A 16,645-nucleotide genomic window follows, 5' to 3' on the forward strand; every position below is an offset into this window, starting at 1 on the left:
CTAGACCACTGAGACAGAGCCTAGCGCTGCGATGCCCTAGACCACTGAGACAGAGCCTAGCGCTGCGATGCCCTAGACCACTGAGACAGAGCCTAGCGCTGCGATGCCCAAGACCACTGCGCCACCCGGGAGGTTTTAGATTTCCATCAATAACTTCTATCGTGTTTACCAGGTAGTACTAGCCTGCTATAGATTTTCTGCAAAGGGATTGCTACTCTGTTCTACCCTCTTTATTCAAATAGAATACATTATGGGTTAATGGTATAAAACCCATTTCTCTATCTAGAGACCTTCATTCTCAGTGATTGGTTAAAAGTATTATAGCGTCTCTAGGGAAATGATAGATCAATTTCTTTAGTTTAGTTTTTTATCAATGTTCGACACGCATGACAAAGGATGTATCTCACATATTGTATGAAATATTACAATAGGCTCGGACAGATGATCAATGCCTCCAAAACAAATGGGGAAAAACATGTTTGCCCTGTGAAACCTGAGCGAAAGAGAGAGGAGAGAGAGAGAGAGAGAGAGAGAGAGAGAGAGAGAGAGAGAGAGAGAGAGAGAGAGAGAGAGAGAGACCTGCTTCTTAAACAGATTTTCTTTTCACCTTTTGCGATTATTTATTTTCAAATAGTCCTTCAGGCTAATGTTCCATTTTCTTATTTCACAGGCCCTTTTTCCATAAATGAAGCATTGTCGTAATAAATCATTGGACAAACAGAGACTTGTGCAAACCCTGAAAGGTCTAAAGATTTATGTAACACATTCATGTTTTCCACTTCCTCATTTTAGTACTCCACTGGTAAAGCTTGGCTAATAAAAGGTCCTATTAATATTTCCTGTTGCTAAGCAACCGCCAGCAGTCAAGTAATAGCATTCTGGTGGAAAAATAGATGACCGATAAGGAAAAATTCAATTATTTTATCATCTCCTGGGAAAAGGTGCCTTATTTCTCTGGAAATGTGATATGAAACTGTAGTTGTATATTGTGAAGAAATATTTGAGTGAAATAGAAAGTTATTTCCAATTTCATTGTGTCAAATAGGACTTCTTATTTATGATAAAGTCAATTAGCTTTAAGATTAATTAAGCTAATCAAGGGATAAGGTATGGGATACATTTTATGTTTCTTAACCTCTAAAAGTGTAACGGTTTTCTAGGTGTGGTGAAGGAGAGTCGGACCAAACTGCAGCGTGTAGATTGCGATCCATGTTTAATGAACAAAAAAACGTAACACGAATCTAAAACACAAACACTACAAAAACAAAGAACGTAACGAAAACCGAAACAGCCTATACTAGTGAAAACTAACACAGACAGGAACAAGGACACTAAGTACAATCGCCCACGACAAACTCAAAGAATATGGCTGCCTAAATATGGTTCCCATTCAGAGACAATGATAAACACCTGCCTCTGATTGAGAACCACTCCAGACAGCCATAGACTTTGCTAGATCACCCCACTAGCTACAATCCCAATACATACACACCAAAACCCCAAGACAAAACACACCACAATACAAAAACCCCATGCCACACCCTGGCCTGACCCAATACATGAAGATAAACACAAAATACTTTGACCAGGGCGTGACAGAACCCCCCCCCCTAAGGTGCGGACTCCCGAACGCACCTCAAAACAATAGGGAGGGTCTGGGTGGGCGTCTGTCCATGGTGGCGGCTCCGGCGCGGGACGTGGACCCCACTCAGTTAATGTCTTAGTCCCCACTCCTTGCGTCCCTGGATAGTCCACCCTCGCCGCCGACCATGGCCTAGTAGTCCTCACCCAGAACCCCACTGGACTGAGGAGCAGATTGGGACTGAAGGACAGCTCGGGACTGAGGCAGCTCGGGACTGAGAGAAAGCTCGGGAGTGAGAGAAAGCTCAGGAGTTAGAGGAAGCTCAGGAGTGAGAGGAAGCTCAGGAGTGAGAGGAAGCTCAGGAGTAAGAGGAAGCTCAGGAGTGAGAGGAAGCTCAGGCAGGTAGATAGATCTACCAGATCCTGGCTGACTGGTGGTCTCAGCAGATTCTGGCTGACTGGCGGATCTGGTGGATTCTGGCTGACTGACGGATCCTGGCCGACTGGCAGATCCTGGCCAACTGGCAGTTCTGGCAGATCTGGAAGAGTCTGGTTGACTGGCAGATCTGGAAGATTCTGGTTGACTGGCAGATCTGGAAGATTCTGGCTGACTGGCGGATCCTGGCTGACTGGTAGATCCTGGCTGACTGGCGGATCCTGGCTGACTGGCAGATCTGGCGGATCCTGGCAGACTGGCGGATCCTGGCCAACTGGCAGATCCTGGTTGACTGGCAGATCCTGGCCGACTGGCAGATCCTGGCCGACTGGCAGTTCTGGCGGCGCTGGGCAGACTGGCGGTACTGGCGGCGCTGGGCAGACTGGTGGCGCTGGGCAGACTGGCGGCGCTGGGCAGACTGGGGGCACTGGCGGCGCTGGGCAGACTGGCGGCGCTGGGCAGACTGGGGGCACTGGCGGCGCTGGGCAGACGGGGGGCACTGGCGGCGCTGGGCAGACTGGCGGCGCTGGGCAGACTGGGGGCTCTGGCGGCGCTGGGCAGACTGGGGACACTGGCGGCGCTGGGCAGACTGGCGGCGCGGGCGGCGCTGGGCAGACTGGCGGCACAGGGCAGACTGGCGGCGCGGGCGGCGCTGGGCAGACTGGCTGCACTGGTGGCGCTGGGCAGACTGGCAGCGCTGGGCATACTGGCGGCGCTGGGCAGACTGGCGGTGCTGGGCAGACTGGCGGCGCTGGGCAGACTGGCGTCACTGGTGGTGCTGGGCAGACTGAAAGATCTGGCTGCTCCATGCTGACTGTCGGCTCTGGCTGCTCCACGCTGACTGGCGGCTCTGGCTGCTCCACGCTGACTGGCGGCTCTGGCTGCTCCATGTGGGCTGACAGCTCTGGTGGCTTCTTACAGACTGGCAGCTCCTTGCAAACTGACAGCTCCTTACAGGACTGACAGCTCCTTGCAGACTGACAGCTCCTTGCAGACTGACATCTCTGGCTGCTTCATGCAGACTGACAGCTCTGGCTGCTTCATACAGACTGACAGCTCTGGCTGCTCCATGCAGACTGACATCTCTGGCTGATCCATGCAGACTGATAGCTCTGGCTGCTTCATGCAGACTGACAGCTCTGTCTGCTCCATGCAGACTGACATCTCTGGCTGCTCCATGTGGGCTGACAGCTCTGGCGGCTTCTAACAGACTGGCAGCTCCTTGCAAACTGACAGCTCCTTACAGGACTGACAGCTCCTTGCAGACTGACAGCTCCTTGCAGACTGACAGCTCTGGCTGCTTCATGCAGACTGACAGCTCTGGCTGCTTCATGCAGACTGACAGCTCTGGCTGCTCCATGCAGACTGACATCTCTGGCTGATCCATGCAGACTGATAGCTCTGGCTGCGTCATGCAGACTGACATCTCTGGCTGCTCCATGCAGACTGACATCTCTGGCTGAATCATGCAGACTGACATCTCTGGCTGCTCCATGTGGGCTGACAGCTCTGGCGGCTTCCTACAGACTGGCAGCTCCTTGCAGACTGACAGCTCCTTACAGACTGACAGCTCCTTGCAGACTGACAGCTCCTTGCAGACTGGCAGCTCCTTGCAGACTGACAGCTCCTTGCAGACTGACAGCTCCTTGCAGACTGACAGCTCCCTGCAGACTGACAGCTCTGGCTGCAACATGCAGACTGACAGCTCTGGCTGCTTCATGCAGACTGACAGCTCTGGCTGCTCCATGCAGACTGACATCTCTGGCTGATCCATGCAGACTGACACCTCTGGCTGCTCCATGTGGGCTGACAGCTCTGGCGGCTTCTTACAGACTGGCAGCTCCTTGCAGACTGACAGCTCCTTACAGACTGACAGCTCCTTGCAGACTGACAGCTCCTTGCAGACTGACAGCTCCTTGCAGACTGGCAGCCCCTTGCAGACTGGCAGCCCCTTGCAGACTGACAGCTCCTTGCAGACTGACAGCTCCTTGCAGACTGGCAGCTCCTTGCAGACTGACAGCTCCTTGCAGACTGACAGCTCTGGCTGCTTCATGCAGACTGACATCTCTGGCTGCGCTGAACAGACAGGAAACTCCAGCAGCGCTGTAGAGGAAGAAGGCTCTCGCTGCGCTGAACAGGCGGGAGACTCCGGTAGCGCAGGAGAGGAGAAAGGCTCTGATAGCGCTGAACAGGCGGGAGGCTCCTGATGCGTGGTGCTGGCACTGGTGGTACTGGGCCGAGGACACGCACAGGAAGCCTGGTGCGGGGAGCTGCTACCGGAGGGCTGGAGTGTGGAGGTGGCACAGGATGGGCTAGACCGTGAAGGCGTACTGGAGAGCTTGAGAGCAGTGTTGGCACAGGACGTGCAAGGAGATGTGCACAGGAGGCCTGATGCGTGAGGCTGGCACCAACTTCACCAGCCGACTAACACGCACCTCAGGACGAGTATGGAGCGCTGACCCAGGTGCCATCAAACCCGTTCCGTCGGGCGAATTCCATGCAAAAAGCACCAACACAGCAACTCCCTCATTTCTCTCTCCTCCAATTTCCCCATTAACTCCTTCACGGTCTCTGCTTCGCTCACCTCCAACACCGGCTCTGGTTCTGGTCTCCTCCTTGGCTCCTCACGATAAACAGGGAGAGTTGGCTCAGGTCTGACTCCTGACTCTGCCACACTCTCCCTGAGCCCCCCAATACATTTTTGGGGCTGACTCTCAGGCTTTCTTGCCAACCGTGTTCCCTCATATCGCCGGCTCCTCTCTCCGGCTGACTCTGCTCTCCTCGCTGCTCCACCTGTTCCACCTTTTGGCGGCTACACTCCCTGGTTTAGCCCCTCTCCCGTCCGGATTTCCTCCCATGTCCAGAAATCCACCTTGCTCCTGCCTGTTGACACGCTTTGGTCCGTTTACGGTGGGTGATTCGTGACACTGCAGCGTGTAGATTGCGATCCATGTTTATGGGTTACCTTCAGACGAGTCCCAGGAACAAGACACTTACAATCACCCACGACAAACTAAAAAATATGGCTGCCTAAATATGTTACCTTCAGACAATCCCAATACATACACACCAAAACCCCAAGTCAAAACACACCACACCCTGGCCTGACCCAATACATGAAGATAAACACAAAATACTTCGACCAGGGCGTGACAAAAGCCTAAGCTAACATATGGAATTGTTTTAAAATGGTCATACCATGGATCATTTAGGTTACCTTAGAATTGCATTGAGTAACACATTCATAAATGGTTAAAAAAGACAGTCAAAAAATATATCATAAGGCAAAAGGTTTTGAAGTGTCCAGGACATCAGGAAGACGTTTTTTTGGACACATATTTAACAGACGGGTTACGAGTCGTAGGTAAAAAAAAAAAAAGACACTTGTAGGGGTTACCTTCAGTGACACTTGTAGAGTCCCAGTGACCCGTGACTTGTAGGGGTTACCTTCAGACGAGTCCCGTGACACTTGTAGGGGTTACCTTCAGACGAGTCCCGTGACACTTGTAGGTTACCTTCAGGGTCCCGTTACCTTCAGACGAGTCCCGTGAGTCCCGTGACACACTTGTAGGGTTACCTTCAGACAGTCCCGTGACACTTGTAGTCCCGTGACACTTGTAGGGGTTACCTTCAGACGAGTCCTGTGACACTCCCGTGACACTTGTAGGGGTTACCTTCAGGCAGACCCGTGACACTTGTAGGGGTTACCTTCAGTCCCGTGACACTTGTAGGGGTTACCTTCAGACGAGTCCCGTGACACTTGTAGGGGTTACCTTCAGACGAGTCCCGTGACACATTTACATTACATTTACATTTAAGTCATTTAGCAGACGCTCTTATCCAGAGCGACTTACAAATTGGTGCATTCACCTTATGACATCCAGTGAAACAGCCACTTTACAATAGTGCATCTAAATCTTTTAGGGGGTGGGGGTGAGAAGGATTACTTATCCTATCCTAGGTATTCCTTAAAGAGGTGGGGTTTCAGGTGTCTCCGGAAGGTGGTGATTGACTCCGCTGTCCTGGCGTCGTGAGGGAGTTTGTTCCACCATTGGGGGGCCAGAGCAGCGAACAGTTTTGACTGGGCTGAGCGGGAACTGTACTTCCTCAGTGGTAGGGAGGCGAGCAGGCCAGAGGTGGATGAACGCAGTGCCCTTGTTTGGGTGTAGGGCCTGATCAGAGCCTGGAGGTACTGAGGTGCCGTTCCCCTCACAGCTCCGTAGGCAAGCACCATGGTCTTGTAGCGGATGTGAGCTTCAACTGGAAGCCAGTGGAGAGAGCGGAGGAGCGGGGTGACGTGAGAGAACTTGGGAAGGTTGAACACCAGACGGGCTGCGGCGTTCTGGATGAGTTGTAGGGGTTTAATGGCACAGGCAGGGAGCCCAGCCAACAGCGAGTTGCAGTAATCCAGACGGGAGATGACAAGTGCCTGGATTAGGACCTGCGCCGCTTCCTGTGTGAGGCAGGGTCGTACTCTGCGGATGTTGTAGAGCATGAACCTACAGGAACGGGCCACCGCCTTGATGTTAGTTGAGAACGACAGGGTGTTGTCCAGGATCACGCCATGGTTCTTAGCGCTCTGGGAGGAGGACACAATGGAGTTGTCAACCGTGATGGCGAGATCATGGAACGGGCAGTCCTTCCCCGGGAGGAAGAGCAGCTCCGTCTTGCCGAGGTTCAGCTTGAGGTGGTGAACCGTCATCCACACTGATATGTCTGCCAGACATGCAGAGATGCGATTCGCCACCTGGTCATCAGAAGGGGAAAGGAGAAGATTAATTGTGTGTCGTCTGCATAGCAATGATAGGAGAGACCATGTGAGGTTATGACAGAGCCAAGTGACTTGGTGTATAGCGAGAATAGGAGAGGGCCTAGAACAGAGCCCTGGGGACACCAGTGGTGAGAGCGCGTGGTGAGGAGACAGATTCTCGCCACGCCACCTGGTAGGAGCGACCTGTCAGGTAGGACGCAATCAAGCGTGGGCCGCGCCGGAGATGCCCAACTCGGAGAGGGTGGAGAGGAGGATCTGATGGTTCACAGTATCGAAGGCAGCCGATAGGTCTAGAAGGATGAGAGCAGAGGAGAGAGAGTTAGCTTTAGCAGTGCGGAGCGCCTCCGTGATACAGAGAAGAGCAGTCTCAGTTGAATGACTAGTCTTGAAGCCTGACTGATTTGGATCAAGAAGGTCATTCTGAGAGAGATAGCGGGAGAGCTGGCCAAGGACGGCACGTTCAAGAGTTTTGGAGAGAAAAGAAAGAAGGGATACTGGTCTGTAGTTGTTGACATCGGAGGGATCGAGTGTAGGTTTTTTCAGAAGGGGTGCAACTCTCGCTCTCTTGAAGACGGAAGGGACGTAGCCAGCGGTCAGGGATGAGTTGATGAGCGAGGTGAGGTAAGGGAGAAGGTCTCCGGAAATGGTCTGGAGAAGAGAGGAGGGGATAGGGTCAAGCGGGCAGGTTGTTGGGCGGCCGGCCGTCACAAGACGCAAGATTTCATCTGGAGAGAGAGGGAGAAAGCGGTCAGAGCACAGGGTAGGGCAGTGTGAGCAGAACCAGTGGTGTCGTTTGACTTAGCAAACGAGGATCGGATGTCGTCGACCTTCTTTTCAAAATGGTTGACGAAGTCATCTGCAGAGAGGGAGGAGGGGGGAGGGGAGGAGGATTCAGGAGGGAGGAGAAGGTGGCAAAGAGCTTCCTAGGGTTAGAGGCAGATGCTTGGAATTTAGAGTGGTAGAAAGTGGCTTTAGCAGCAGAGACAGAGGAGGAAAATGTAGAGAGGAGGGAGTGAAAGGATGCCAGGTCCGCAGGGAGGCGAGTTTTCCTCCATTTCCGCTCGGCTGCCCGGAGCCCTGTTCTGTGAGCTCGCAATGAGTCGTCGAGCCACGGAGCGGGAGGGGAGACCGAGCCGGCCTGGAGGATAGGGGACATAGAGAGTCAAAGGATGCAGAAAGGGAGGAGAGGAGGGTTGAGGAGGCAGAATCAGGAGATAGGTTGGAGAAGGTTTGAGCAGAGGGAAGAGATGATAGGATGGAAGAGGAGAGAGTAGCGGGGGAGAGAGAGCGAAGGTTGGGACGGCGCGATACCATCCGAGTAGGGGCAGTGTGGGAAGTGTTGGATGAGAGCGAGAGGGAAAAGGATACAAGGTAGTGGTCGGAGACTTGGAGGGGAGTTGCAATGAGGTTAGTGGAAGAACAGCATCTAGTAAAGATGAGGTCGAGCGTATTGCCTGCCTTGTGAGTAGGGGGGGGGGAAGGTGAGAGGGTGAGGTCAAAATAGGAGAGGAGTGGAAAGAAGGAGGCAGAGAGGAATGAGTCAAAGGTAGACGTGGGGAGGTTAAAGTCACCCAGAACTGTGAGAGGTGAGCCATCCTCAGGAAAGGAGCTTATCAAGGCATCAAGCTCATTGATGAACTCTCCGAGGGAACCTGGAGGGCGATGAATGATAAGGATGTTAAGCTTGAAAGGGCTGGTAACTGTGACAGCATGGAATTCAAAGGAGGCGATAGACAGATGGGTAAGGTGAGAAAGAGAGAATGACCACTTGGGAGAGATGAGGATCCCGGTGCCACCACCCCGCTGACCAGAAGCTCTCGGGGTGTGCGAGAACACGTGGGCGGACGAGGAGAGAGCAGTAGGAGTAGCAGTGTTATCTGTGGTGATCCATGTTTCCGTCAGTGCCAAGAAGTCGAGGGACTGGAGGGAGGCATAGGCTGAGATGAACTCTGCCTTGTTGGCTGCAGATCGGCAGTTCCAGAGGCTACCGGAGACCTGGAACTCCACGTGGGTCGTGCGCGCTGGGACCACCAGATTAGGGTGTGGAGCGTTTGTATGGTCTGTGCAGAGAGGAGAGAACAGGGATAGACAGACACATAGTTGTAGGGGTTACCTTAAGACGAGTCCCGTGACACTTGTAGGGGTTACCGTGACACTTGTAGGGGTTACCTTCAGACGAGTCCCGTGACACTTGTAGGGGTTACCTTCAGACGAGTCCCGTGACACTTGTAGGGGTTACCTTCAGACGAGTCCCGTGACACTTGTAGGGGTTACCTTCAGACGAGTCCCGTGACACTTGTAGGGGTTACCTTCAGACGAGTCCCGTGACGCTTGTAGGGGTTACCTTCAGACGAGTCCCGTGACACTTGTAGGGGTTACCTTCAGACGAGTCCCGTGACGCTTGTAGGGGTTACCTTCAGACGAGTCCCGTGACACTTGTAGGGGTTACCTTCAGACGAGTCCCGTGACACTTGTAGGGGCCGTAAAGCAAAATGGAGAACACCATCGTGTTTGTGAGAATCTGACTTTTTATTCGTTTGTAGCCCAAACAGTTCGGTCGCTACAGACAGACGTTGGTACATCGGCATTACGCAAAATGGACAACATCATCATATTAGTTTCTAGGCTAAACCATTCAGATGCTACAGACGTTTTCGTGAGAAAACCGATTTTCGTCTCTTGATCTGACAAACACCGCTGTAGCTCAGCCACCTTCCACCACAGATGGTATGTCTCATGGTCTGACAAACACCGCTGTAGCTCAGCCACCTTCCACCACAGATGGGGTGTCTCATGGTCTGACAAACACCGCTGTAGCTCAGCCACCTTCCACCACAGATGGTATGTCTCATGGTCTGACAAACACCGCTGTAGCTCAGCCACCTTCCACCACAGATGGGATGTCTCATGGTCTGACAAACACCGCTGTAGCTCAGCCACCTTCCACCACAGATGGTATGTCTCATGGTCTGACAAACACCGCTGTAGCTCAGCCACCTTCCACCACAGATGGGATGTCTCATGGTCTGACAAACACCGCTGTAGCTCAGCCACCTTCCACCACAGGTGGGATGTCTCACTGACAAACACCGCTTCCACCTTCCACCAGATGGGATGTCTCATGGTCTGATGTCCACCTTCCACCACAGATGGGATGTCTCATGGTCTGACAAACACCGCTGTAGCTCAGCCACCTTCCACCACAGGTGGGATGTCTCATGGTCTGACAAACACCGCTGTAGCTCAGCCACCTTCCACCACAGATGGGATGTCTCCTGGTCTGACAAACATCGCTGTAGCTCAGCCACCTTCCACCACAGATGCGAATGCAGTGGATTGAGACACAGCCCATCTCTAGCTTAAACTGACAGATTTTTGTATTATGTTACTTAGACTGAGTCACGGGTACGTCAATAGACTCAATCATGCACACCCTCGAAAATAGTGTAGGATTGCATGTATAAGCATGTTATAACACGAGCCAGATCCATTGCATTACAGACACATAAGAGTGTTCATACATAATATCATTTTTTTCAATAGGTTGATTTCAATTAATCTATTGTGTTCATTGTTTCATTTCAATTACATTTCCATTGGTTGTTTCATCGTATGCCACTCTGTCTGTGGTCTGAGTGCCTACCTACAGCCCACTCATTTCACTGTATCATATCAGTATGGTCAGGAAAGGTCAATGCAACAGAGTGGAAGTAAAAACACATCTCCAAACAAATTATGAGAACTCATAGAAAGCTTTCAATTCCTAAGTGCAGCTAGATAGAGTGTTGACATATCATCATGTTTTTGCCCATCACCCGAGTTGACCATTTGGGAGGCATTAAAGCCTCATTGGGCAAAAAACAACAACAATGTGTGGTAAATTGTACCCCATTCCCTGTACAGTAACTCCTATGGGCCCTGGTCAAATGTAGTGCACTAAATAGGGAATAGGGTGCCATTTTGGGATGCAAGACAATGATGACACCAAACAACCCAGCTAGCACATTTGGTTCCTTGGAAGTTGTGGCAATGTCAGTTTTTGGTTTTCCATTGGTTCTGGGAATGAAGCCTTAAGTTTCCTGAACCGGTAAAATTGAACGTTTTTTAAACGTTCTAAGAACAGAAGTGAACATTTAGCCTATTCTGGGAATGTAGATTTTGCATGGAGGTTCTGAGAACGTTTTACTAATGGTTCCCTGAAAGTTTCCTGGGAGGTTTTATTAACGTTCTGAGAACGTAAATTCTAAGTTATCTGGAGGTTTTTGAAACTTTCACTGAATGTTTAAATAAAACCTCTGACTTATTTTGGGTTAACATTTTTGGAACTCAAAGCGCAGATAGGACAAATTAAATGTATTTCCTTAGGGATGAATCATACAAACACAATTATGAGATTTGATTCTATAATCTTCTGTTCTCTTTCAATGGAATTAGTCCACTGTGCCACCAGAATGGAGCTCACAAGCCATGCCATTCTTTTTTTTATTTAACTAGGCAAGTCAGTTAAGAACAAATTCTTATTTACAATGACGGCCTACACCGGCCAAACCTGGTTGACGCTGGGCCAATTGTGCACCGCCATATGCTACTCCCAATCATGGCCGGTTGTGATACAGCCTGGATTTGAACCAGGGTGTCTGTAGTGACGCCTCTAGCACTGAGATGCAGTGCCTTAGACCGCTGTGCCACTCGGGAGCCCCCCACATACAAAGCTGTTCATTTTTTTATTTTCAAACAGCCCACATTTCAAATCAGATCAAATGAAATCGTATTGGTCACATACACGTGTTTAGCAGATGTTATTGGTCACATACACGTGTTTAGCAGATGTTATTGCGGGTGCAGCAAAATGCTTGCACATTTCAAAGGAAACAAGCGTTCATTAAGTTCAGGTGTGGCCAATTAGTGGGTGCTGCCAACACACCAGAACACACTTAACAAGAAAGGATAGAGAGAGTTTTGTTGATGCTGAGAACAGAATGTATATGTTTTTATATAATGTTCTTATAACATTCTCTGAACGTTACTTATGTTTTCTTGTGGTTTTTATGGAAAGTTTTCTTGACGTTCTCTGAACAATTTTAGAACATGTCTTTAAAAAGAACCACGAGAGAACCTGTAGGAAACGTTATGCTGATGTACTAAAATCCCCCCCTCCCTCTTAATGTTCTCTCTGAACTATTTGAGAACCTTCCCAACGTCAAACCAGTTAGAGAACATTCCTAGAACATTACCAAAATTGAAATGAAACGTAACCACGTTTGAACTTTTAGGAAACGTTCTGTTAAATTAATGAAAAAGCAAGAAAATAACATGATTTTGTCAAGTTCCTTAAATGAGGTGAGAATGTTTCAAAGCCAAGCAACTATCCTGCACCATTCCCAGAACGTTGTGGGAAGGTTGTATGCAAAATGACCATAGGACAACCACACTCTCACCAAGTTCTAACAAACATATGGTTCTCAGAACGTTGTGTGCTAGCTACGAAGACTCAGCTGCAGCAGAAGATGGACCCAGTCCTGCGATGCAGTTCCACAGATAAAGGATTTCATATTTCACATTACATTCAGCCACAGGCCCCTGCTGCAACTTATCATCCCATGAAATCGTGTCCATATTGCTCGGTGCCATATCTTCACCATCTATCAGCTCATTCTGTTTCGTTTGGAGGAATATTCACCCCTGTTGGCTATTGGAGAAGATCCCACATGATCGCAGCTTCGCCCACTTCCTAATGTCTCCTCCAGTGACTAATGTCCCCTCCCGTTTGTAGTACTACTTTGGATAATAGGATGTGCAACTGTAATAGTGGGCAGATCCAAAATGGTAACACTATCTCAGCTATGCCATTGACATTGCCCTGTCAGATGAGCCTATTCAGACATACAGTATGTCAGCTACTCATCGGTATGGCATTTCTGCAGCTGGCTCTTTGGAGGTCCACAGTTGCAGCAGGTGAAGAAGGTGCCTGTCAACAACAAGTGAAGACAGTGTGTGAGGAGTTAACACTCTCGCAAATCACCTCCTGGTTAACTTAATTGTTGCTGTGACTCCCTCCCCCCTGTGTGTGTGTGTGTGTGTGTGTGTGTGTGTGTGTGTGTGTGTGTGTGTGTGTGTGTGTGTGTGTGTGTGTGTGTGTGTGTGTGTGTGTGTGTGTGTGTGTGTGTGTGTGTGTGTGTGTGTGTGTGTGTGTGTGTGTGAGAAAAGGGGGTGGGGGACTTATTTGACTGTTAGTTGAGACTCTCGTTAGAAGAAGCAGAGCTGCTCCGAGTCTGCGTCCCAAATCACACCCTATTCCCTACATGTACTACTGTAGACCAGAGCCCCGTGGCACTAGTGCACGGTGTGCCGCGGAGCGAAAACAGGTGCCATTTGGAACACAGGCTCAGTCTTATAGGCGGTAGCATGTGTCCCCGCAGCTCCTGGCATGTCAGACGAGACGTTTGCTCAGATGCTCTCCCTTTGTAAAGGTGGAAGACAGTCATGTGATGAGGTGCTTTGAAAGAGAGAGAGAAAAGGGTCCCGCTGACATTACCAATAATGAGGAAAACAACGGTGGAAGATGCCGAAGGGGACACTACGACATTTCACATCTGCAGCTCACCATTTTCAAGGTAGTTGGTGGTTAGTAGTCACTATTCAGTCATATGTGGTAGAATATCAACCCTCTTTTTTATGGTACCTGAAGCACTCCAATTTGTTCCTATTCTATTCAACGAAACATTGCTGTTGTAGTGCAGCCAAGCTTGGGAAATGTGCTTGCACCTATCATTGCCTTATTAGTGACTCTGTCTCAGCATATCTTCAAAGAGAGACTTAGTGGCTTACACTCCTACTCAGGGCGGCTCAGGTGTGTTTAAATCAGCGCTGGTGAGACAAACTCAGCTGCTCTCAACTCAAAGCTAATTCCATGCTTCTATATGGAGTGCCAGGTTTGTGTACACTGTACAGGTCCTGACTGAAAAACATCCACATGGTTTAAAAAAAATCTCTCCCCAGAACTTTGACACTCAGGGATGACAGAATGATAAAAGAGACACTTGGAATGTGTGGACACATTGGATATGAATTCCGCATGCTTTCGTTCCAATGTCATCGCGAGACATGATCAGCTTCGCTGAATTATTTTCTGATAACGCTCATTTGAAGCGCTTTCGCCATTTCTCAGCCAAAGGGAGTGAACAAAGTACAGTATGTTCATCTTTGATTAGCGTTCAGTTGGAGGGATCTGAAGTTGTTCGCTTGGTTGTTGCTTAGTAAACACAGGTGACCTTTGGCATGTAAATGCTATGAATTCGATGTAGGATTTACAGCTAATTGGGAATGACTGAATTCATTTACAAAGAGCTGCCGTATTACAGTTCATTTCACACAGAATGCTCATGTCCGTCTAGAATGACAACCTACCTTTCACACAGAATGCTCATGTCCGTCTAGAATGATAACCTACCTTTCACACAGAATGCTCATGTCTGTCTAGAATGACAACCTACCTTTCACACAGAATGCTCATGTCCGTCTAGAATGATAACCTACCTTTCACACAGAATGCTCATGTCCGTCTAGAATGATAACCTACCTTTCACACAGAATGCTCATGTCCGTCTAGAATGACAACCTACCTTTCACACAGAATGCTCATGTCCGTCTAGAATGATAACCTACCTTTCACACAGAATGCTCATGTCTGTCTAGAATGACAACCTACCTTTCACACAGAATGCTCATGTCCGTCTAGAAGGATAATCTACCTTTCACACAGAATGCTCATGTCCGTCTAGAATGATAACCTACCTTTCACACAGAATTCTCATGTCCGTCGAGAATGACAACCTTCCTTTCACACAGAATGCTCATGTCCGTCTAGAATGATAACCTACCTTTCACACAGAATGCTCATGTCCGTCTAGAATGATAACCTACCTTTCACACAGAATGCTCATGTCCGTCTAGAATGATAACCTACCTCTGGAATTGTCCGCTTCAAATTCCAAATAGCCCATGGATCCAATGTTCCAACACATGGAATACTTGAATTACTTCCATTATCACAAGCCTTGCCTGTCTTTTCCCTTCGTGAGCATCCAAGGCATCGTCTGCCAATCATACTTTATTACTTTGCATTCCTCTGATGACGCTCAGAAACCTAAAGAACCAGCAGCAGGCGGTTTGCCTTTTTTTGCTTTGAGTCTTTAAGCAGTGTATGATTTCTAAATCCACTTTCTTATTAGTGCTCCTGGCCTTTTTTAAATGACCCTCCCGGGTATATGGAAGCTTGATGAGGTTCAGAAATGAATGGAAGGAAAGGAGGAGGGGGAGTAGGGAAGGATGGAGGGAAGAAAAGAGCTTTGAGGAAGAGTGCTGTTCGTGCTTTTCCCCCGAGGGTGAATGAGGAGTTTTCTTTGAGGGCTGGGTGGTAGGCGTTATGGGGGCCGGTGGTAGGCAGTATGAAGGCTGGTTGGTAGGCGTTGTGAGGGCCGGGTGGTAGGCAGTATGAAGGCTGGGTGGTAGGCGTTATGGGGGCCGGGTGGTAGGCAGTATGAAGGCTGGGTGGTAGGCATTATGGAGGCCGGGTGGTAGGCAGTATGAAGGCTGGGTGGTAGGCGTTGTGAGGGCCAGGTGGTAGGCAGTATGAAGGCTGGGTGGTAGGCGTTATGAGGGCCGGGTGGTAGGCAGTATGAAGGCTGGGTGGTAGGCAGTATGAAGGCTGGGTGGTAGGCGTTATGGGGGTCGAGTTGTAGGCAGTATGAAGGCTGGGTGGTAGGCGTTATGAGGGCCGGGTGGTAGGCAGTATGAAGGCTGGGTGGTAGGCAGTATGAAGGCTGGGTAGTAGGCGTTATGAGGGCCGGGTGGTAGGCAGTATCAGGGCCGGGTGGTAGGCAGTATTTATTTATTTACCTTTATTTAACTAGGCGAGTCAGTTAAGAACAAATTCTTATTTTCAATGACGGCCTAGGAACAGTGGGTTAACTGCCTGTTCAGGGGCAGAACGACAGGTTTGTACCTTGTCAGCTGGGTGGTAGGCAGTATCAGGGCCAGGTGGTAGACAGTATGAAGGCTGGGTGGTAGGCAGTATGAAGGCTGGGTGGTAGGCGTTATGGGGGCCGGGTGGTAGGCAGTATGAAGGCTGGGTGGTAGGCGTTGTGAGGGCCAGGTGGTAGGCAGTATGAAGGTTGAGTGGTAGGCAGTATGAAGGCTGGGTGGTAGGCAGTATGAAGGCTGGGTAGTAGGCGTTATGAGGGCCGGATGGTAGGCAGTATGAAGGCTGGGTGGTAGGCATTAGTACGGCCGGGTGGTAAGCAGTATGAAGGCTGGGTGGTAGGCGATATGAGGGCCGGGTGGTAGGCAGTATGAAGGCTGGGTGGTAGGCAGTATGAAGGCTGGGTAGTAGGCCGTTATGAGGGCCGGGTGGTAGGCAGTATCAGGGCCGGGTGGTAGGCAGTATTTATTCATTTACCTTTATTTAACTAGGCAAGTCAGTTAAGAACAAATTCTTATTTTCAATGACGCCTAGGAACAGTGGGTTAACTGCCTGTTCAGGGGCAGAACGACAGGTTTGTACCTTGTCAGCTGGGTGGTAGGCTGTATCAGGGCCAGGTGGTAGACAGTGTGAAGGCTGGGTGGTAGGCAGTATGAATGCCGGGCGGTAGGCAGTATGAAGGCTGGGTGGTAGGCAGTATCAGGGCCGGGTGGTAGGCAGTATGAAGGTTGGGTGGTAGGCAGTATGAAGGCCGGACGGTAGGCAGTATGAAGGCTGGGCGGTAGGCGTTATGAAGGCTGGGCGGTTGGCAGTATCAGGGCCGGGCGGTAGGCAGTATGAAGGCTGGGTGGTAGGCAGTATGAAGGCTGGGTAGTAG

At 50.0% G+C, this 16,645-nt stretch overlaps 1 protein-coding gene and 1 long non-coding RNA gene across 5 annotated transcripts in view; one reads left to right on the forward strand and one right to left on the reverse strand.

Moving 5' to 3' along the window:
* Positions 1-16,645, forward strand: part of LOC118378351 (TOX high mobility group box family member 2-like) — a 278,978-nt gene that overhangs the window by 190,005 nt on the left and 72,328 nt on the right. The gene's annotated exons all lie outside the window — the stretch shown is intronic.
* Positions 5,451-9,833, reverse strand: LOC127910386 (uncharacterized). Of its 2 annotated transcripts, none has more exons than XR_008074635.1 (4): positions 9,615-9,833; positions 9,133-9,557; positions 8,958-9,097; positions 5,451-5,499 (listed from the first exon to the last, which is right to left on the reverse strand). It is a non-coding gene; the product is annotated as an uncharacterized LOC127910386 (long non-coding RNA). The 2 variants fall into 2 exon arrangements; XR_008074636.1 differs by lacking the exon at positions 5,451-5,499 and adding an exon at positions 5,731-5,790.

Source organism: Oncorhynchus keta, chromosome 21, assembly GCF_023373465.1.
Source record: "Oncorhynchus keta strain PuntledgeMale-10-30-2019 chromosome 21, Oket_V2, whole genome shotgun sequence".
NCBI classification, from domain to species: Eukaryota; Metazoa; Chordata; class Actinopteri; order Salmoniformes; family Salmonidae; genus Oncorhynchus; species Oncorhynchus keta.